Source organism: Sciurus carolinensis, chromosome 1 (assembly GCF_902686445.1).
Source record: "Sciurus carolinensis chromosome 1, mSciCar1.2, whole genome shotgun sequence".
NCBI classification, from domain to species: Eukaryota; Metazoa; Chordata; class Mammalia; order Rodentia; family Sciuridae; genus Sciurus; species Sciurus carolinensis.
The window spans coordinates 100,388,352-100,410,783 of NC_062213.1; the positions used below are offsets into that span (position 1 = coordinate 100,388,352).

Here is a 22,432-nt window from a genome sequence, read left to right on the forward strand (position 1 = left end):
TGTCTCCTCCATAAGAGACAAGGACTGCTTAAAACAGAGGGCAGCTATCTCAAATAAGCAGTGGGCCAGGCTGGGGACTCTTGTACGCTGAGGTTGAGGAACAAGCAAGTACTGGGAAAGGAAGAGGGCAGTGGGCAGTGTTGGGTGTCATCTGGGTGACAGGGTGACTGCCAAAAGAAGACAGTGTGCTGGTATTCTTTTCACTGGCCATGAAAACAAGCAGTAGTGCCTTCTTGATTCCACTAACTACCAGTGGCCAATCCTGCCTTTGCTGTGTTCTTAGAGGGGGAGTGGAGGAAAGTCACTAGTCTAATAAAGCACAGAGGATAGCTGGCACACATAAATGTGATTAAACAATAGAACCCACAGTGTCTAGAAGGAAAGGGCTGTCTCTGAATTGTCTTTGACTGGCAAGAAGACCTGGGAATTGTCAGTTACAGGACCAGGGTTGGAGGAGGGATTCCATGCCCAACGTTTTGAGGGCATGTCAGTTGAAGAAGGCACATAAGTAAGCTGCAAAAACAAGGGAAGCTAAGAAGATAAAATAAGACCCAACCTCCAGTCTCCAGTCATCCCATGACCTTAGAATCACGCAAGACCCTGATCTGACATGAAGGACTGCCAGGCACCTCCAGTGTCCAGGGAGGGACAAAAGGGACATAGAATCCTGCTTAAGTTAATTTAGTTAGCATTTGATTCTCCACTTAGTGCTTCTTCTCTAATTCTTGGTGTGATGCTCTGGTTACCTTCCCAATCTTGAATTTCAGCTTTCAACACTGGTGCCGTGGACCCTTCTCCTCCCTCCTCATGTTTATCTGACTTCTTGCACACCTTTATGTGTCTCTTTACCATTTGTAGTCTTTCACATTTTATTTGATCCACACAGGAACTCTGAGAGGTGAGTAGAATCAGCACTTCCATTTCACAGATGGGAAAAATGAGACTCAGTGAAGTGAGGAGACTTGTGCAAGATCACTGATCTAAGAAGTGCAGTCAGAACCTGAACCTAGATATTCTGACTCTCTTTCTATTATCACATGCTGGTGGTATCTGTAAAGCACTAACAGTCATGTTTTTTATTGTCATGTTTCCAATATGTATGTATGTATATATGTACTTTATCTATGTTTACTTATCTATAAATTATAATATGTAACAGCATGTTAATATATTAAATACATCATATAACAAGTAAAACATTTTAAAAGGGTAAAAAATAAGTAATTTTAAAAAACCACAGGGACTATTTATTGATAATTATTGAAGGTCGGTAACCAGGTACATGGAGCTTATTCTATTCTACTTTAGCACGTTTGAGGTTTTCGATAATAAAATGTTAAAGACAAATGGACAAAGGGCCCCAAAATAGTTATGGAAGTTTTGGCCAGTAGTCTCAGAACCAGGCAGGTTAAAAAGAAAGAGGGTCCAGGAATTTGCCCTTGGACTTGCCTACCTGCTACGTGGCACACTTGTCAGGGCCTATGGAATGACAAAGAAAAGGACTTGGTTGGCTTTGCTTCTGGGATTTCAGAATATCTTTATAGTTGGTCTGAGATCTTTGCTCTGTGAGAGGCTGCAGTGTCTGATCAAGAGGCTGGACTCCAGAGTGGTACTGCTGGGTCCATAATCCTGACTGTCACATGCTAGTTATATAATTCTGGGAAGTGGACTGACTTCTGAGTGCCTCAATTTTCTTCTCTGTAAAGAGGGCATAATGATGGTAGCTGCTTTATTGAATGAAATCTATCTATCTATCTATTATCTATCTAGTGTTTGAAACAGTAGTCACTACAAGTACTTGCTATAGTTATAATAATAATTATTTTTCCTTATACAATCATTTTCCTAGATATAAAGCAATCTGAATTCTTAGGGACTCTTCTTCCCCTATTTTTACCTTTGAAAATGTCTGAATTTTGTAGATGTCAGTCCTCTCTAGGCAAGTATGATTCAGAAAAAGGGAAAATAGTTCTGGCTTATGTTACATATAGTAGGGAGCAAAATCTGGTGAAACAAGGTGAGACAATGGTTAAAGAAAGCAGATTTTAGTATAAAGTAAACCACTGACTGCTCTGTGATTCTAGACACATTGTCCACCTCACTGGGCCCTAGTTTCATCATTTCTAAAGTGGATGATTTGAAGCAGTAGTCCCCAAGGATCCTTTCAGAGTTGACATGTACTGGTGGTGTCCTGGGTTCTGATTTACTTTTAGATGTGGTTGATCTTAGGATTTTGAATTTCAAACACTGTCTTAGGTTTAGAACCTGAGCATCACAAGATTCCTTGACCTTAGGTCCTGACAGGGGCCATATTACTATATGCTTTGTGACATTCACCAGTTTAATCTCCACAACAACAAGTCACAGATAATGAATAAACTTTTAAAAGAACAAATATGTCATATCTTTATTATATGTACAAAATGATTTGTTGATAATCTTGGAATTCATACTAGAATGTCAAATAAAAATACATATGTCATATAGGCTGATCTGTATTTAGACAGTTGTATATAGCTGGTCATATAAATATCTATCTACTTATAAATAATTTATTATGCTCTATATCTAGTTACATATGCATAGATAAATCTAAGATACACATCAGATACCAATTTATTTCTTGGATCCTTGAATCAGGAATATTTAGAGCACTACACTTTCCAAAATAAGAATGTTAATAGTTTTAAAAATGCAGTTTTTGTGAAAAGTCACATATGTGTCTATATGTCTATGTAGATATTGATATATAGATTATGTAGATAATAAGTGAATAAAAGTGATTATTTTAGGGTAATGGCATATAAGGTGATTTTTTTTTGCTTTCTTCTTTATGGTTTATGTATGGTTGAATTTTTATTATAAATGGTGGAATTTTTTTCTATTTACAATGAAAATCTATTACTTAGAAAAAAAATCCTTTTCATGGTATAAAGAAGAGTATACAAAGGACACTAATATAGATCTGGTATAAAGACATAATTATTTAAGGGAAAATGAGCAAAAGGTCTTTTTTTTTTTTTTCCTTTTGTCCTGGGGATTGAACTCAAGGGTGCTTAACAACTGAACCACATCCCTGTGTCCTTTTTATTTTTTATTTTGAGACAGGGTCTCTCTAAGTTGCTTAGAATCTCACTAAGTTACTGAGGCTGGCCTTGAACTTGTAATCTTCCTGCCAGCTTCTAGTTGCTGAGATTACAGGTGTGCACCACTGTACCTGGCTGCAAAATGTCTGATGTAATAACTAAACTTAGACAAAGAATACCAAATATCGCTTAGGGCAATAAACCTTCAGCACACATTTTAAGTACAATGTACACCATGTTTTTATTCCATGATCAAGTTTTATGGCTTCATGAATGTCTTTCAAAACTGACTACAATTGGTACATTTAGAAAATGTCCGGAGCTGGGACAGTTTGACTTTTTGAGGCCAATTAAGTACTTTAAACATTTCTTTGCAGAGACCCTTAATTTTCATTAGTTTCATAAAAGTATTCAGTGCAGTGCATTTGATTGGGTGTTTCAGTGTGCTTCATGCTGTAGTGCCCCTAGACCTTAGGGCAGCCCCTTCTCAGCCTGCTCCCACAAGGCTCAGTCCTCATTGGAAAGACGGACCCTTCCCCATGGCAGCCCTGCTGTCTTAGCACAGTCTGGGCAGTGGTTCCCACAGCTGGGTTATCAGGAGAGTGGTGAGTGGTAAACAATAGCAGAGGAAGCTGGTCTGGCCTCTGTACTGATAGCCTCCCAGATGGTATGTCCGGGGCAGGTGAGGGACCTGGGCACACTTCCTCCACAGTAGAGCTTGTCTCCTTTGCCTCTGAATCAGATTCTTGAGAACAAAGAGTCTTCGCTCAGCAAATCTGTTTTTACTGTTCTGGGGTGGGGGCTGAGGGAGGCAAGGGCTAATATCACAAGAGCTGGGTTCTTCTGGTAAATGATCTACTCATTTGCCCTTTGTGGCCCCAGGTGAGGAGTTCCCCAAAGCCAATCAGGTAATATCCCAGTTAGGTTCTTCTTAATAAGGCCAGCCCCATGCATTGCTCTTACCTGCACTCACTCCCATTTTTAAAAGTTCTCAAAATACTCATTTAGTACCTAATACGATAGTTGTAGCAAATATTTACTGAACACTTATAATGTGTCAGGGGTCATGTAAAACACTTTACATATGAACTCATTTAATATTTACATTAGTCCTATGAGGGAAGAATTATTATCACCTTCATTTTATAGATGAGAAAACTGAATAATAGGTAGTTGCTTTCTAATGACTCAAACAATTAGCAAGTAGCTTGGTAGAATTCAAATCCAGGTTGATTTTTACTCTTGAACCCATGCTCTTAACCTCTTTTCTGCAGAGCCACATACTATGCTCAAAGTTGCGAGCAAGACAAACATGGTCCCTGTCTTCTGGAGTTTTTGGTGTAACAAGAGAGAAGGACAAAGAAGAGTTAATTACGCAAGTGAAACATGAGTTCAGAAGAGCATGTTGAGGTTTATAGTTCTCATAGCAAAGAGAGCCAGTCAAGGCTTGTCAGATGGTTCACCTGTATCTGTGAAATGACATTCTAGAATATTTTGTGATTTTAAATCTAGCTTAGAAAACATAAACTGGCTTACTCAATATTTTGTCTGAATCTGTGGTGTTAAGATGCTACAGGCATTTGGGTGATTCTAGACCTGACATTAGTTGGAGTTGGTACCAAAAGATACATAAATTTAATGTGGAAAACAGAATTCTCTTCCATGAATTGTTTACTTCATCTTGCCCAATGACCTTGGAATTTCATCTGGCAATGAGAGTGGGAGATTCTTTTCTCCCCAAGACATTTCTTCTGGCAAGTATTTGAGGATTCTAAACATGACCAGCGATCTACTGGTCCTTTATTTGAGAGGAAACAGTCTTCCCTGAACAAGAGCACAAACATGTCCATCTATCAGTTTCATCCCCAAAGCATTTTTATATTCCAAGTCTTAGGAAGTCTGCAGGCCAGAGACAGTAGAAAGAGCTAATCTTGGGTGTTGGCCTCTTGGAATAGAAATTCAATTTCAAAAGAATCTATGATTATTCATATTTCAGTCTGTCTCCATGAAAGTCAAACATTATATTTTTATTCTAAGTACTCTGGTAAACAAATGACTTTTCTTTTTTCCAGTCTGTTCCTGCAAAGATGGTAAGAGATAGTGTAAAAATATATTCCAACTGATTGTGATTCTTCAAGGCAGGAAAATGGATTTGGAGCTTTATAAAATGTTTATTAAGGGGATGGTAAATGTCAAATATTTCATCTGAAGTTTATAATTAATTGCCAGGTCAAAAATTTTGGTAAAATTTCAACTAAGCTTTGTGCTGCCTAGCAATATTTTCTCACTATTTGATTTACTTCAACACATGTTTATTGAGCCTTTACTACAGAGTGTAGTGGGTAAAAGAAGCTTTAACTTGTAGTCCAAATGTCTGTGTTTTAAACCTATTTGTTAGCTGCCTGACCTTGAGTAAATTCTTTAACCTTTCTGTTCACCAGTATCTTTATCTGTCAAATAAAAATCATACTTACCTGACAAAGATCATTTAAAGGATCAACACAGTGATTTCACCATATCCAATAAATGGCATTCCTGTTTCCTGCCCAAGTTAGGAAAAAAAGGAGAGAGGTAGACCCAGGAAGCAGGCAGGAAATCAGTACATCATATCACCTTCATTACCAGAGAGACTAAGTTCAAAGTCTCAGCTGCCCACCAATGCTGGACATGGCTGTGTCCCTGTCAAATATTGAGCAAGGACCAGTAGGCTAAATGCTTGCTTCCTACAGACAGGCAGCTCCTAAGGAGGAAGGGGAGGGGAATATATTTATATTATATTTTAAAACATTTTCTTTGACTTAAAAGTTCATTTTTTCCTACTGATTTCAAAATAAATTAAAACATTTGTTGGTGGGGGACTCTAAAATTATTGTTTAGAAACTGTGCCTAATGGGGCAGTTGGCCTTGCACACCCAGTCCTTATTCCCAAATTCCCCAACTAAATAATGCTCTCCTCCTTTCTTGGAGTGTACTGAGTGGCACCAAAGTTGTGGAACTAGGTGTTGCTCCAGATGGAGATGTGAATACAGGCATAGGATGCTCCCCTCCCCTCAAAAAAGAAAAGTTCTAAAATATGTGATGCAGCCTAGACTGAGTAACAGCAAGGTGAATGAGATATTCTCTCTGCCTCTGAGAACTAATTACAACACAAAGCAGGGGGAAATCAGTGCAAAATTGAAGAACAAGTCCCATGCTGAGGGAATTCCCAGGAACAATTTCTTGAGATAGTAAAATTTAAGCCTGGCCTTGAAGGATAAAAGATTTTTGCTATGTAGGGAATAGATCAAGGTAGAAGAGGGTGGAGTGGAGAGGTAGGACTAGCTTGAGATTTGGATTTACTAGACCACATGAGAATTGGTAATTTCAAAACCATCCACTTACCCTACTTTTCTGGCACCAATGGATTCTCTGTTTGATGTATTGGTATTTTATAACAATGGATGGGAGGGAGCAAAGTTATTTATTCAGTACCTACTATGTACTGAGTACTTTATGGACGTCTCCTCATTTACTCTTCACCCTAATAATTTAAGGTGGATATTATTACCTCCACTTTTTCCTGGACAAGGAAAGTATAAATTACTTGCTCAAGGTCACAGTTGGCATCAGCAGGAGCCAGGACCCAGGCAGGTTTCCAGCCCAGGACCCTATTCTCTTCCTCCTCAGAGCTTTAAAGGGGTTTTCAGAGAGCTATATAAAAAGGAGTTTTTACAATTATATTTTAGGAAGAATGTTTGCCCAGAGCTTCATTTCTCACATTCCATTCCTCAGACTCTCAGACTCCCGGATGTTTTTACTCTCCTCACCTGCTCTTCAATTTGTTGAGGGCCTTCATCTGTTGGCAGTGCCCTTTCCTGACCTCCCATGCAGGATCAAGATCTCTGCTGTTCTGGGGTCTGCGCCTATGATTTCCCCAACAGCGACTTGTTCCAGGCACCTAACCACAGGATACGCCTGGTTGCTTATGCCAAAACCATGCTGGGCTTGTAGGAGCTAATATATGGTGGTCAGGTTGCCAACTTTAAAGAAATACTTGCTATGTGCCCAGCACTGTTTTTAATACCTCATACACAATGTTCTGTTCTCTCAACACTCCTCTAACATAGGCATTAGTAAAATTTTATAGATGAGGACATTGAGACTCAGAGAGGTCCTGTAACACTTCCAAAGTGGCTCAACTGGTGGTGCTGGATGCAGGACCTAATTCCAGCATCCTGACTCCAAACTTTCATCTTGAGCAACAATGGGGTTCAGTCTCTCGTAGTACTAAAGCTTCCCATCAGATTTTTGCTATTTAAGGGAGATTGACCTCTCTGCTTTTCTTCAATTAATTTCAGCTTCTCCAAGTTCTTTAGTATTTTGATTTTTTGCATTTTTTTCAAGTTATATTCTTATAGACATCTTTTTGTCTCTAAGAATTTTGTCATTTGGTTTCTTCATGTTCTGAAACTATTGGTTCTCTTTTATCTATTTTCATCCAGTCCTTTGCTATATGTTTTTGGTTGTCTTTGTTTCCCCCGACCCCTTACCTTCTTTTCCTCATGTTGGCCAAAGGGTAAAGATATAAACTTGAATATAGAATTTTGGGGTCAGAAGACACCTCAGAAGTCCTCTTTCCTGTCTTGCAAGACCAAGACCTAAGGGAGCATCTGTGGGTTTTCTCTCTTGTCATCCATTCTCCTTCTTCATCAACACCAAAGTGTCACCTTGTTCCTATCTTTTCCCTTTTAATATTGGAGCAAGTGTAGTCTGGTGGAGGAACGTGGCCTCACTTTGAATGCCAGCTCTGTGGCTAGACCATCCAGGTGAGCTTGGGCAGTAACTCAAATTTTCTGTGTCTCGTTTTCTTAATTCTAACAGTATCTGCCTCTTGGGGTTACTGTGACATGTAAATGTAAACATGTATTTTCTTATGTACTTAGAACAGTGCCTAGTAGAGAATAAACACAACATAAATATCAGTGATTTTTATTGTCAGTCTTTCCCAAGGTGGGGCCAAGGGAATGCTCTTTCCTTGGAACTTGAATCTTGAGCAGAATGCCAAAAAGAAAGGAATCCATTATAGCTGATTTATTTGGGTAATTGTGCCCTGAAGAAACGGTCAATCAGCTGCTGCTCCCTAGATCCTAGGACAGTCCTAGTTCCTGTCCTTCCTGAATTTGGATCTTCAGCTATTTCTTGTATTTTGTAACCCACTTCTAACAATTGTACCTTCCTCCTTCTCCACTACTTTCTCCTCAGCCTTCCCCTTTCCCAGCACCTTCTCTCCCTCATCTCCTTTTTCTTTTCCAGCTTAAAGTAGTCACAGTTGGTTTCTGATATGTCCCACCAAGGAACATTTATTGAGTCAACACCCCTCAAACATGGCCCCTCAACCTTGGTTTAAATACTTCCACAAAACAAATTGACAAACTCTGATTCTTAGAAAGTACTTCCATATATTAGGCCAAAAAAATCTTTATAGAACTCTAGAACCAGAGTGCTTGAGTTTGGAGCCTGACTTGATCATTTATTTACTTGCTGTGCAGCCTGGATATGTTCTTAAACTTCTCTGCCTTGATTTCTTCATCTGTAAAACAGGAGATAATAATAGTAACCACTTCATGGTATTGTTGTGAGGAATAAATGTCAGAATACATGTGAAGCGTTTCAAACAGTGCCTGAGAAGACTAAGTCAATGTTAGCCCTTTTCTTCCTCTTCAGTCAGATCCTAGTTTCATCCTTTTGAGTTCCATGGAATAAGTCAAATCTTCCTTTCATGCCAATTTTTGAAAAACCAAGATACCATGTTCATGTCCCTCTTTGCTCCAGGAAAGTTTCTCAGTATGCCCTGCTTTCTGTTAACTTATCTGCAGACCTCTTCACGGTCAGGCTAAGCTCCTCTTCTTAGTCTCTACTGATTAAACTGGAAAGATCTAAAGCTCAGTATTTCACTTTGGTGCTTCGGTAATTTATCCAAAGTAAAACCCGAGGAAACATTTATAAGACTTTGTGTTAAAATTTACCCACTTTCCCCCATTCTCAGGAAAGGTCTATGCTAGCAGCTTCTAGACCCCAGAGCCTTTGAGCAGAGTCCACTGGGTGGGCCTGAGAATGGAAAGGGGGATCAGAAGGAGGTTCATGAAGGGATATAGGTACAATGCAGGGGCAGAAACCTTTCTGAACCTCTGAACAGCCCCTCTTAGGCTTGTGCAGAAACTGACCAGACACTTCCTGCTTGTTCTGACCCCAGAAACATGGCATAAGCTCTTTCTGGTGGTTGATATGCCTCTGACAGTCCTGAATGATTTTGAGAGCCCTCTCCATGGCATGGAGAGCAAGAGCCTGACTGATAATAACATCACTTGCCTGGCACTTTGCAGTTTGGAACATATTAGTTAATTACAATATTGTGATGGATTTGTTACAGGTGGAATAGCCTTTTTACAAAAAGAGACACTTTTTTTTTTTTTTTTTAATAAATGAGAATGTTAAGGCTTGTAGTTAAGGTACTTTCCCAAAGTCACACAGCTAGCTGCCAAGTGACACAGCTTGAAATTGAGTTGAATTTGCGATTCTGGGGACAAGTCTTGTTCTGAAGATTTAGGGGCTTCCATTGCATTTTTCCTGTGACTGCATCACTCTATCCTTGAGGCTACAGGGCCTCCAGTGGCCTGTTTCTCAATGGTCACCACTGGTGACCTGAGAGCCCTTGAATCTACAGATTTTTTACTTAGAAGGAGGGAAACTTCTGGATGTAGAGTCATAGTTTAATATTGGTAAGGTCGCAAGTGTGTCCTGGAGTGAAAGATACTAGACTGGAGAATTCGAAGAATTATGTCTCAGGGACTGTCAAGTTCTGTAAGTTATTCTGCCTTCCACCTGTAAGCCCAGGGGAGTTTTTAACTGAGGGACTTTTTCTTAGAGATTCCTCCCAAGATTTTAAGGAAAACAAAATTTTCAAGGGTTTCCCCTTGGATTTTCTTGGATTCAGGACTCCCAGGTGAAAGGAGACCTTGGATTCTGAGGTGGAATACTGCTATGATGTCCTGCTCAGCTCAGCCTTCAAGCAACTGTGGGTCCTTCACTATCTAAGTTGGGAGGAGTGAAGTTACTGAGCTCTGAGCTCTACCTGCAGCACTGGAGGGACTACCAGGGAACAGGTAGCCAAAGGAGAAGTGATTTTACATTGGGCGTGATTCAGAATAGGTGGATTGATAACTTATCCTGGGAATCCCTGGACACTGGAAGAGGGTTCTGACTCAACCTCTTATTTGGCTTCCTGTTGCCTACAGAACAAATTAATGTTGGGTATAAAGCTCGTCACAATCTGGCACCAAACTGGTTTCTTTACAAGTCAACCTCCTGCATATCTTTTGGTCCAGCTGTAAAGTCTCTGGTTTTCAAAAATGACATCTTTCTCACCTTATGCCATGATTTGTGCTGTTCCACAGTACATGGGCTATCCCTTCCCTGCTTCTGTCTGGAGAACTTCTACTCACTCTTAAGACATACTGCAAATGTCATCTCCTCTCTGGAGCCTTCCCCGGCACTTTAAGTACTTGCTTCTTTTTCAATTCTCACAGCATTCTGATCTTCACTCCATGATATCACTTCTCACATTGTCACAGAATTTACTCCACAATTAAGTACATGAACATTGAAACTAAAGTGCCTAAGTTCAAATCCCAGTTCTACCACTAACCTGTCCTGTCTCCGTGGACAAGGTTTCTGTTCTTTTTTTTCTATATTAGATGAGGCTACTAAGTTTTGTACAGATTAAATGAGTTAATGTGTGTTAAGAACTTACTGGCACTATTTAAGTGTTAGTTATTATTATTATCATCAGTTTGCAGTTACCTGTCATGGTACCTTCCTATTCAAGTCTATCTGAGCACTCTCCATTTTGATTAGTTAACTTGTAGTCCTATAATTAATAAGTCAGATCTGGACGTAAATGGGAAACCCCTTCACTCCCTTTTTAGGAGGATGGATAGATGCAGATGTGTGTGGTTCCTGGTTTCTGTTCTATGTTCCCCTGAGATCAGAGCTGCTCATTGACCCCTTTATAGTCCTGGTCAGCATGCATTGCTCAGTCCCCTCAATCCAGACATCTTGAATATCATAACATCCCCATACACTTGGTGATCTAAACCAAGGTAGAACTTTTATTGCAGCTAGTTCCATGGGATTCTTACTGGTGACCATCACTCAGTTGGTTCTCAGAGGGGTCCAGGAGCACTTGATGCTGGTGACACCACTAGGTTTTGGTCTCTTAATGCAGATGCTATGTCTGAATCAGTAGTGTATCTAGTTCCCCACACTCTGGGTTTTTAAAACAGAGGAATGGATAAATAAATAAATGAATAAATTCTGGATCAGCTATAAGTGGACCATCCGTGAGCTTTAATGCATCCTCTACATTCCCACAGTGTTATGGTCAGAGTGGTTGATTGACTCCACCTGGGTTTTCTGCTGAAAGAATCCTAAGTGAAATATTCCTCCACGTGTTTGCTCATACTATTCTTCTTAACTGGAGTGCCTTTGAATTTTCAATACAGTGCCACCATGTGGTATAAAAATGTCCCAAGAACATCTTTTGTGCTCTCCACAATGTTGTACAGGTAAACAAAGGGAGGAACGATAAGATCAAATACAGTTGAGCACCTAAGACAGACTTCAGCTTCTTCTCAGCTTTGGCTTGGCATGGATATAAGTGATTACTTAGAATCACAGAGACATTAAACTTCAGATCAATGTAACTTAACCCAAATCCTCCCTTTTACCAAGATGGAGGGTCAAAGAGTATAAGTGAATTCTCAAGGTCACTTGGCAATGTGTCGGAGTTAGGACTGTCACCAGAGAAGTCATGTCTCTGAAGAAGTATCCTAGAGTTCTCAGAGAGAAGCGGGAACTTGACGCAGGACCAGTGGGATTCTTGGGGAAAGTGAGGGAAAAGAATTTCAGCATGCACCAGTCAAAGGCATAGACAGAGATTTATTTAGGAACATAGATACATATTCAAGGAAGAATGGATGCAGTTTCAAGAGAGATGAAGAAGGAATAAGCATTCAAGAGATAATGCAGGTTATTCTCAGAGGGAGAGACAGCAATCTATTGGTGTGGGGCGTTAATATTTATGGAGGGACAGTAGCGAGGTGGAGACAGGGTGGAACTACACAATTTTGTGCCAGTTTCCCCTGCACTTGCGCATGACCCTCATTACAAGGGCGTGGGTCAAGAGCTTGGGCCAGAGCTTGTTGCCCAGGAGTTGCAATTGTTCCTGGACACTTTCTGCATCTCAGTGGTTCATGGGTATTTCCTTTGAGACTCAGTTATCTCTCCCTTTATTCCCGAATTCCTACCTCCTGACCTGAGCTCAGATCTCCCGAGTCCTGTTTAGTGCATTTCCTCCTGGCCTCTCACTGCCCCATCAACCTTTGTCTCTGACACGTGTCCTTGCCACCACAAGCAGAGCTGGCCCTTTAATCTTAGGGTCACATAGGAGCTCACAGAAACCTGGACAGAACTGGAGGCACAAAGCATAGTGATAGCTGTTCTGGGGGCAACAGGTTTGATGATGGTGGTGAACTTTTCCAAGTTAGGTTTGGCTCTTCAGGATTTAAACTCGTACCTCTGTTTACCCATAGAAATTTTCTCCCAAGGCTTATGACGTTTTTCCCAGGGTCTGTCAAGGTCATTCTTATCTCCCCAGCATTTCACCTTTCACCCAGTAGACTTCCTTTTGCGTCCTATGTGTGTGGTGGGCAAGGGTTTGGTTGAATGGGGGAGGCTAATTTTTTTGTTTTGTTTTGAATTGTTTTGTATAGAAATTCTGCTTTTTCCCACAAGCTGTTGGCAAGGCTTTGAAAGGAGGACTCAGAATTCCACGGTGTTACTTAGTTGGGTCAGAGAGAGGAATGTGTTGGTACCATATCTCTTTGCCACAGAAATTTAAAGGGCACCACTTACCTTCAAAATGGTGATATTTATATTAACCAAAAATTAAAATTCTCAACAAAAGACCATGAAATAAATTTTGGTAAAACCAGAGTCAGACAGTATGTAACCCAAGCACTTATTAAAGGGCGGAGGTGATCTACCTCCTGCATTACAGTAGATCATCTGCTTTACAGATGCTAGTTTTTGAGAATTCTAGTGCAGTAGAAACATCCTTGTAGACAAAAAAGGCACAAACACATTACATTGCCTTTGGGTGCCATTTCCTCTGACTACACCCCTGGTCATCATTGAAAAGATAAAGATGATGTATATCTATTGACATAGAAAATGTCCCTGACATATTGTTAACTGGAAGAAAAAAAAAGCAGACTGCAAAAAAGTGTTCATAATACAACTCCAATTTTGTAAAAAAGTTTAAAAGGATAAAAATGTGGTGGAAGGATATCAATCAATGTTTTAAGTGTAGTTACATGTGATTTTTCCCCCTTCTTTAGACTTTTCTGTTTTACCTTGGTTTTTATACTTAGGAATGGACTGAGGGTTTGAAAAAAACAAACTCTGGTTGTGGTTGGGTTCAGAGATTAATTTACAAAAGGGATATTGGGAAGGAGGTTAGTCCTGGCATTAAGAAGGTTAGGTGATCAATAAATTTTATTTCCTCTTCCCCATGAAGAGAGGGAGGCAGGAAGAGGCCATCCTCACTGCAGGTGTGAGTGGAGATTCTTGAATCTGAAAAGAGAGCTGCACTCCGGCAATCCCTACTCAGAACTTGGCATTATTCTTTAGACACAGTACTCACGAGGCTATTGGAGTCTCCAGTATTCTCAGTACTGTGGTTAAGCAACTGTTACGGTTTGGATATGAGGTGTCCCCCAAAAGCTCATGTGTGAGACAATGCAAGAGGTTTGGAAAAGAAATGATTGGGTTATAGCCTTAACCTAATCAGTGAATTAATCCCTGATGGGATTAACTGAGTGGTAGCTGGGTGTGGCTGGAGGAAGTAGTTCATTGGGGGTTGTGGCTATGGGGTATATATTTATATCTGGAGAGTGCAGTCTCTCTCTCTGCTTTCTGATCACCATTTGAGCTGCTTCCCTCTGCCACATTCTTCTGCCATGATGTTTTGCCTCACCTCATGCCCCGAGGATTGGAGCCAGCCTTCTACGGCCTAAGACCTCTGAAACTGTGAGCCCTCAAATAAACTTTTCCTCCTTTAAAATTGTTCTGGTCAGAAAGGTGCCAAAAACATACATTGGAGAAAAGATAGCCTCTTCAACAAATGTTGCTGGGAAAACTGGACATCCATATGCAGCAAAATGAAATTAAAATACTATCTCTCACCCTGCACAAAATTCAACTCAAAATGGATCAAGGACCTAGGAGTTAGACCAGAGACCCTGCAGCAAATAGAAGAAAGGGTAGGTCCAAATCTTCATCATATTGACTTAGGACCAGAATTCCTTAACAAGACTCCCAGAGCACAAGAAATGAAAGCAAGAATCAATAAATGGGATGGAATCAAACTAAAAAGCTTTTTCTCAGCAAAGGAAACAATAATGTGAAGAGAGGCTACAGACTGGGAGAAAATCTTTTCCACATGTACTTCAAATAGAGCACTAATCTCCAGAATTTATAAAGAACTCAAAAAACTTTACCCCCAAAATACAAAGAACCCAATCAATAAATGGGCTAAGGAACTGAGCAGTACTTCACAGCAGCAGATATATAAGAGATCAACAAATATATGAAAAAATGTTCAATATCTCTAGAAATTAGAGAAACACAAATCATAACTACCCTAAGATTTCATTTCACTTCAATTAGAATTGATATTTCAAGAATACAAGCAACAATAGGTGTTGGCAAGGATATGGGGGGAAAGGCACACATACATTGCAGGCGGAATTGCAAATTGGTCCAGTTATCTGGAAAGCAGTATGGAGATTCCTTATAAAACTTGGAATGGAACCACCATTTGACCCAATTATCCCACTCCTTCGTTGATAGCCAAAGGACTTAAAATCAGCATACTACAATGATGCAGTCACACCAGTGTTTATAGCAGCTCAATTCACAATAACTAGATTGTGGAACCAACCTAGATGCCCTTCAATAGATGAATGGATAAAGAAACTGTGGTACATATACCCAATAGACTATTACTCAGCCATAAAGAAGAATAAAATTATGGCATTTGCAGGTAAATGGGTGGAGTTGGAGAATATCATGCTAAGTGTAATAAGTCAATCCCCCAAAACCAAAGGTTCAATGTTTTCCCTGATAAGTGAATGCTGATACGTAACTGTGGGGGTAGTGGGTAAGGGAAGAATGGAGCAAGTTGGATTGTATAGAGGGGAATGAGGTGGGCACGGGGGCAGAGGAAGGAAAAATGGGGGAATGAGACAAACATCATTACCCTATGTACGTGTATGATCACACGAATGGTGTGACTACGTCATGTACAACTAGAGAAATGAAAAGGTGTACTTCATTTGTGTACAATGAATCAAAATGCATTCTGTAAAAATAAAAAAAAATCATTCTGATCAGATCTTTTAATCACAGTGGTAAGAAAGTTGATTAAAACAGCAACATTGTCCCTTAAGCTTTGAAGGGCTAGCCTTGGTACTCGGGATTGAACCCAGGGCCTTATGCATTCTAGGCAGGAACTGTACCACTGAGCTATATCCCCAGCCCTATTTTTTTTTTTTTTTTTTTTTTTGGTACCAGGGATTGAACCCAGGAGTGCTTAACCACAGAGTCCACATTCCCGGCCTTTAAATAATTATTTTATTTCAAGATAAGGCCTTGCTAAGTTCCTGAAGTTGGCTTTGAACTTGTGATCCTCCTGCCTCAGCCTCCTGAGCCTCTGGGATTACAGGTGTGCACCAGTCCAACCCTAACTAATTTTTATAACATTATTTCTAGGGGAAAATATGCTCTAAATTCCACCTGACCAATTTATGCTGGAGTTTTTAAGATGCAACCATTTTTGGTTTGGAGACCTACTTTTCCCCAAATTTATTTATTAATTATTTTATTATTTTTTATTTCTTTGTGGTACTCGGGCGTTCCCCCAGGGGCATAAAACCACTGAGTTACATCCCTGACCCTTTGTTGAATTTTATTTTGAGACAGGATCTCATTAAATTGCCCAGGGTGGCCTCAGATTTGCAATCTTCCTGCCTCAGCCTCCAGAGTAACTGGGATTGCAGACTAGCAACACTGTGCCTGACTGCTTGTTAATGAATTTAAAATTCATATTTTTGTAGTAGATTGCAAACCTGCAGACAAATTCTTTGTCTTATGTTTCATTTGTTAACCTAGTACAGTCAGAGGGTTTCCAAGACTGGTAGGGTCTTTATATGTAGTTATTGAATGAATATTGCTTCTGGAGCAATATTATTGGTTGTTGAGCTGGGGTTGCCCATGGAAGGAGCAGTTATACACTTGATTTATGTCCTCCCTTGCACTGTTCCTGGGTTTTACTTGCCTTTCCCCAGAGAAAGACTTTTTTAAAAATTCCCCCAGGGAGAGACTTTAAGGAAAGCGTTTTGTTTTCCGGGTGTGCACTTATTTACCTGACACATTTCGAATCATTGCAGTCAGGCTAGGTCCCATAATCCTGAAGCTCCCTAGCGTTTGAGAGAGGACCATCTAAAAAAGGTGCTTAATAAATATCTAGAAACCTTGTGAGGCAGTGGAAAGAGTACCGAATGAGGCACAATGAGAACTGGGTGCTAATCTTGGCTAGTCATGTGTGTTTAGAAGCATTATAACAGGAAGGAGTAGACATGATTATCTCAGATGGCTTTCCATATCTGACAGGTGAAGACTGAACTGAGAGCCTCACTTTATATCTATTGCCCAGGTTTCAAACTATTTGAGAACAGGTTTCTAGGTCAAGGATGGGGTAAAACACATTGTTCCCTAGACAAATCTAGATTTGCCATATAGATTTGGTGGCTATTTTAATAACTATGAAGATTTATGGAAAATAAACTTTCTTACCTCTTAGACCTAATGCAGTGATCTTTGACCTTTCTGGGTCAGGAGTGCTTTGTGAATTAGATCAAGACTATGGTCTTTTTTCCCCTAAAGCTTAACAATAAATACAGGGGTTTCTGTACCCCATGAAGCTCACCATAGATCATCTAGAGACCATGCATGTAATATGAAGACCCTCTGACCTAAACACCACATCTTAAGTTCAACAGATTCACGTGTTTGGCCAAGGATATTTAAAAATAGTTCAAGGGCAGAAGTTCTCCATCTCTTTTCAAAATTTTAGGGACTATAGTTTTATCTAGTTCTTAGAGACAAGGACCTGGAGAGGTTAAAAAATAATGTCTTTTCTCTTGTTTTTAATAAATTAGGTTCCAGGGACTTTCAGCTAAGTCTGCTACAGAAGTAGGAGGATCTACTACCGATTAATTAGCCCATTGAGCCCTAAGGGAAGTCCCCAGGTTTCCTAGATTCTTTGAGAGATCTGGCTTCTGCTCCTGACCTTAGACAAGTTGCTCACCCTCTCTGGGCCTCAGTGTTCTCATTTATTCCAGTGGATCTTTAAGTTCCCTTTAAGTGCCAGTCTTCTGGTGTCAGGTAGGTTTGTTAGCCATGAACAGGTGTGTAGAGGGAAAGGACAATGAAGGACAAGCATCAGGCCTTTGTACCACGAAACATCCAGAAGGCATAAAACTGAAACAGCTGGGAACCTTATCTAAACAGACAAGCATTTGGGAATGAGATCTGGAATGCCTAACTTTCCCCAAGCTATAGAGAATTATAATCCTTTGAGGGAACTATTACTTAAAATCCAGGGGACCCTAACTAAAACAGATAGGCATTAGAGAAGTGGAATCTGATACATCAAGAACCCCGACCCCAGCTCCAGTTCATTATAACCCCTCAAGGGGCACAGTGGGTTCCAGAAAAATGTCATCATTATCTCTTGCAACCAAGTTACTGGAACCCCCCCTTATTACTGAAATGATGTCACAACCACCCCGTCAGCCAAATATAGAGACCCCCACAAAGAAAGCTTGCTGAGGACTATCCAAAAGGTAATGAAGCAATTAAGGGAGACAGGGAAATTGAGGCAAGAACAAGGGACTCAGTTTCCTTAAAAACTCTAGCTTTTGAGCACCACACTGTCCTCTGTTTGAGGAGGTCTGTGTAGTCCCTATGTTGTACGTTACCCCCGCTTCTCACTCTCTCTATGAAGATTTTGCTTACTACTCTGTGTTTTGCTCTCAGTCTTTCTTGTGGAGTAATAAGAACTGGTACCCAAGGACCGTGGTGGCTGCCCTGGATCAACCTTGCAGCCCCCAGCCCTGTAACATTGGTATCTGTGGTTCCTTGATATCCTTGTGGACTGGAAGAACCCTCTAAGACAAGTTTCTGGAATCCTAACTTTGGTCTGCTCCTGTAACCAAGGAATCCCTGTGTAGAAAGGAATTTCTAGAGCACCTGTCTGAGAAATGTTTGGCTTCCCAGAAGCATTCAAGAAGAGGGCAAGATATGGGGAATTTTCTGTTTTTCTGCTCTGGGAAGAAACTCAATAAGAGCCTCAGATGTCTGCTAGGTACCTGTTTAGATATAAACGAAACCTTCAACCAGAGGACCATTGAAAAGGCAGGTTAAAATCGGGATTAATCCTGAAGAAATAGGAATCTCTTCTCCACTCTCAGGCATTCTCCCACTTCCATGACTCACCTCCTCTCATTCCAGAAAGTCATGCACAGGAATTAATTTATGGGTCCTGTTCAGAGGTCTTTAAGTAAACAGTGCTAACAGTCCTTTCAGCTTTGCAGACAAGCTTGATTTTAGGCCCAAGGGAGGAAGCTAATGACTTGTAGTTACTTTGCTATTGTTTTCCGAAAACAATATGACTTCCTTTTAGATAGCCTCGGAATTCCTTCCTTAGAAATTAAGGCGATAGAGCCAGGGCAGGGCTGGGTTGGCCAGCTCAGGAGCACAATGCTGTCCAGGGCAAGACTGCCTTTATTAAGAAGTTGCAGAGGCATCTTAAAGGATGATGGGCAAACAGTTCTGGGGGGTACGAAAGACTCCAGGTATGACTGAAAGAGACCTCTGTGCCTCTGTCTCTCTCCTGAGATTTCACCTCTAACCCAGAGCATGTAATACAAACTAAGGTGTATGGTATCCAAAAGACAAATTTGTGAAACTATGTTATTATGACCATTTTATAGACAAAAAGTTGAGGCTTAGCGACTTGCCAGAAATCACATGATGAGTAAGGGACAGGGTTGGGATGCCATCTTTGATCTTCTAATTCCAAGCTAGAATCTTTCTCAAAGAGGCTGTGAAGATGCAGAGTTCATATTTCCTAAGTGGATAGATTTGGGTCTATCCCCTGAGAACAGTCTTCATGTTTGATAAGAATCTACATTTGAAATTCATAGGTTGAAGAGTTCAAGTGAAAGATCCCTGTCTCCTTTCCCTCCTCTTTTCCTTATAGAAGGTTGGGATTGGGCTGGGTCTTGTGTTGGGGGAGCAATTTTTGAAACTTCCTTCTGCCAGATTGCCTCTGATGAGTGTTCTTAGCAGAGTGGGCCAGTTCCTTCTTGTTGCAAGAAAAAGATCCCCTTGGATTTTCTCTGCAAGTTGACTAAACACCACTGACTTTTTTTTTTTGCGGTGCTGGGGATTTGAACCCAGGGCCTTGTGCTTGCAAGGCAAGCACTCAACCAGCTGAGCTATATCCCCAGCCCATCACCACTGACTTCTTTAAAAAAATGTTTCTTATCTTATGAGGACTTTTGTTTCGGAAGAGGGTCTGACTTCCTCATTTTGCTACTGTCTACCACAGTACACTCTTCTTCACTATGACCACCACATGGAAGGAAAGCTAGTAACCCTCTAATCTCTTGCATGTAGACCCCCTTTAGCACTCACTCCATTGATTGGTACACAGGACTCTCTCCCCAGCCACCAGGACTATCAAGGGCAGAACTTGTCCTCATTTGTCTTTGTATGCCTAGTTCTTTTTTTTTTTTTTTTTTTTTTTTCGTAGTTGTAGATGGACACAATGCCTTTATTTATTTATTTTTATGTGGTGCTGAGGATGGAACCCAGTGCCTCATGTGTGCTAGGCAAGTGCTCTACCACTGAGCCACAACCGCAGGCTATATGCCCAGTCCTTGTGCCTCCTATGTCTTCAGTGTACCTTCACTGAATTAATGACTAATGATGGAGCGACTACAGAGCAGGTGCTGTTTCCCAGCTTCAAGGAAGTGTGGTTCACCTGGAAAAGCTGTTGTCATGTGCTCTTATATCTTATGATATTTTTTTTGATACTGAGGATTGAACCAAGGGGTGCCTTCCTGCTGAGCCACATCCCCAGCCCTTTTTCTTTTTCATTTTGAGACAGGGGCTCACTAAATTACTTAGGGCCTTGCTAAATTGTTGAGATTGATCTCGAACTCATGATCCTCTCACTCTAGCCTCCTGAGCCACTGGGATTACAAGTGCGCACCACCTCTCCTGGCTATCTTCTGATGCCAGAGGTCACCTAGTATCATACCTTGGACTTGACTGGAAACATCTTTTGAAACAAAGAAGTAAGTCTTCTTAGTCTTTGTGAGGTGGGTAGCTGGGGGTAGACCAAGGATGCTTATTTTGTTAAAGGAGAGAGGTAGGCACTATTCTCCAGGTATGCACTATAATCTCTAGACCCAAATTTGAGACTCTCAGTCTTCTTGCTTTCAAAGATTTCTCTCTGGATTTAGAAGGTAAATTTTACCTCAAGATGTCCCAGGAAAGTTCCCAGTTTTTGTTGTAGGATAAAATCCCCAGTCCTGGAACTCTCAGAGCTCAAGTGACCTCATGCTCTGACTTCAGTGTGAAAGAATCAGACTTGCCTGGCACTGGATTCCTCTTCCTCCTCCTTCTTCAACTGTTCCATGGTCCAAGCCCACCACAAAAGAGTTCTCCAACCTGGGATCCCAGAGGACCCTGTCTGCCTTAAGCCCAAGAAGAGGTATGGATGTGACCCTGAGCTTGTTTTGGGGATTAAATCTTGAGATGGGATAAGAGTAGACTCACAGACTAAAGCACCAGGGGAAAGTCTGTCTGTCTTTCTCTTTCTGCTTCTTAGAACAGAGTGTTCTTGCCCTTTTTAGCCACTATCTGGAAAGTGAAAGTCTTAACGGGAATGGCTTATGCCTGCCGTGTCTGCATCTCAACCACCAGAAAAGTGTGACCTCAGCCACTAACCGTGGCTCCAATTACCCATTTATGCCCTTCAATGAGGCACCAGGGACTCGTTGCTCTTGCAATTAGACTCTGACAGAAATTATTTGCATGTGTTATTGTGTAGGCTGTGAGGGAGGTAGCAGTTAAAACATCTGGACCACAGTGTCTTGGGAAGGAAACTTGTGGAGTCAGAGTCATCAGGTAGAAGAGTCATTGCTCTCTTGCCTCTAAAGAGCAACAGGGAAAAGGAAGCACATTTCAAGATGCCACCTGCAAAAAGACTTGCAGAACAGGTGATTGTGCTCCTTCTTGGACATCTCAGTGCTGGGGCACTTTCCTAATCACAGCCAACACCAGCTCTTCTGCTAGGACTGGAGCTCGTTCTTCTCGTGCAGTCTGGAGGACTCTCTGGTCTCACCTGGAGCGCCCTGATCTCTCTCTTACCTGGCCAGTGGGTTTCATGAGAATTTCCTCTACAACTGTCGAGAGAAAGCACCCGACTTTTGACATCAGGCAGACCTTTTCTTCACTTACTGAATAATCTTGGTAAGTTACTAAGTGTCTTTGAGTCTGAATTTTCTTTTCTGTAAAATGGATGTAATAACATATTATCTATCTTGCAGTGCTATACCTAGTGTGTAGTATAAATATATAAGTGTATAAATGTTCCACTTTTTTTCTCTTCATTAAAGCACAACAAATAGAACACTTTCTATGAACCTATTTTCCAAACCTATTTTTTTCTGGCACAGAATTTAGCACTTCATTGTATCATTATTAATTCAAATACCCACATATAGAATACTGCATTGTTTTGCCTAAATAGCTCTTTTCTTTTTTAATTTTTAGTTACACATGACAGTACCATGTATTTTGGCAGAATGTACATACGTAGAGTATAACTTATTCTATTTAGGTTCCCACTCTTGTGGTTGTACATGATTTGAAGTTACCCTAGTTGTGTATAAAACACAAGACTAGGAAAGTTATGACCAATTAATTCTACTATCTTTCCTATTCCCCTCTCTCCTCCCTTCCCTTTGTTTCCCCTTGTCTAATCCAATGGACTTCTATTCTTCCCCTCTCCACCCTCCCTTGTTGTGGGTAAGCATCCACAAATCAGTTTTTTGATTTTTTGGGACTGGCTTATTTCACTTAGCATGATATTCTCCAGTTTCATCCATTTC

The 22,432-nt window shown here is 40.7% G+C and overlaps 1 protein-coding gene across 3 annotated transcripts in view; it reads left to right on the top strand.

Annotated features, from left to right (window-relative positions):
• Window positions 1-22,432, top strand: part of Gja5 (gap junction protein alpha 5) — a 54,664-nt gene that overhangs the window by 12,503 nt on the left and 19,729 nt on the right. For 2 of the 3 annotated variants that reach the window (XM_047521810.1, XM_047521813.1), the window contains exon 1: window positions 21,273-21,791. The exons of the other annotated variant lie outside the window; for it this stretch is intronic. The gene's annotated coding sequence lies outside the window, so the exon portion shown is untranslated. Of the gene's footprint in view, window positions 1-21,272; window positions 21,792-22,432 lie in introns of those variants that run through there. 3 annotated transcript variants of the gene reach the window in all.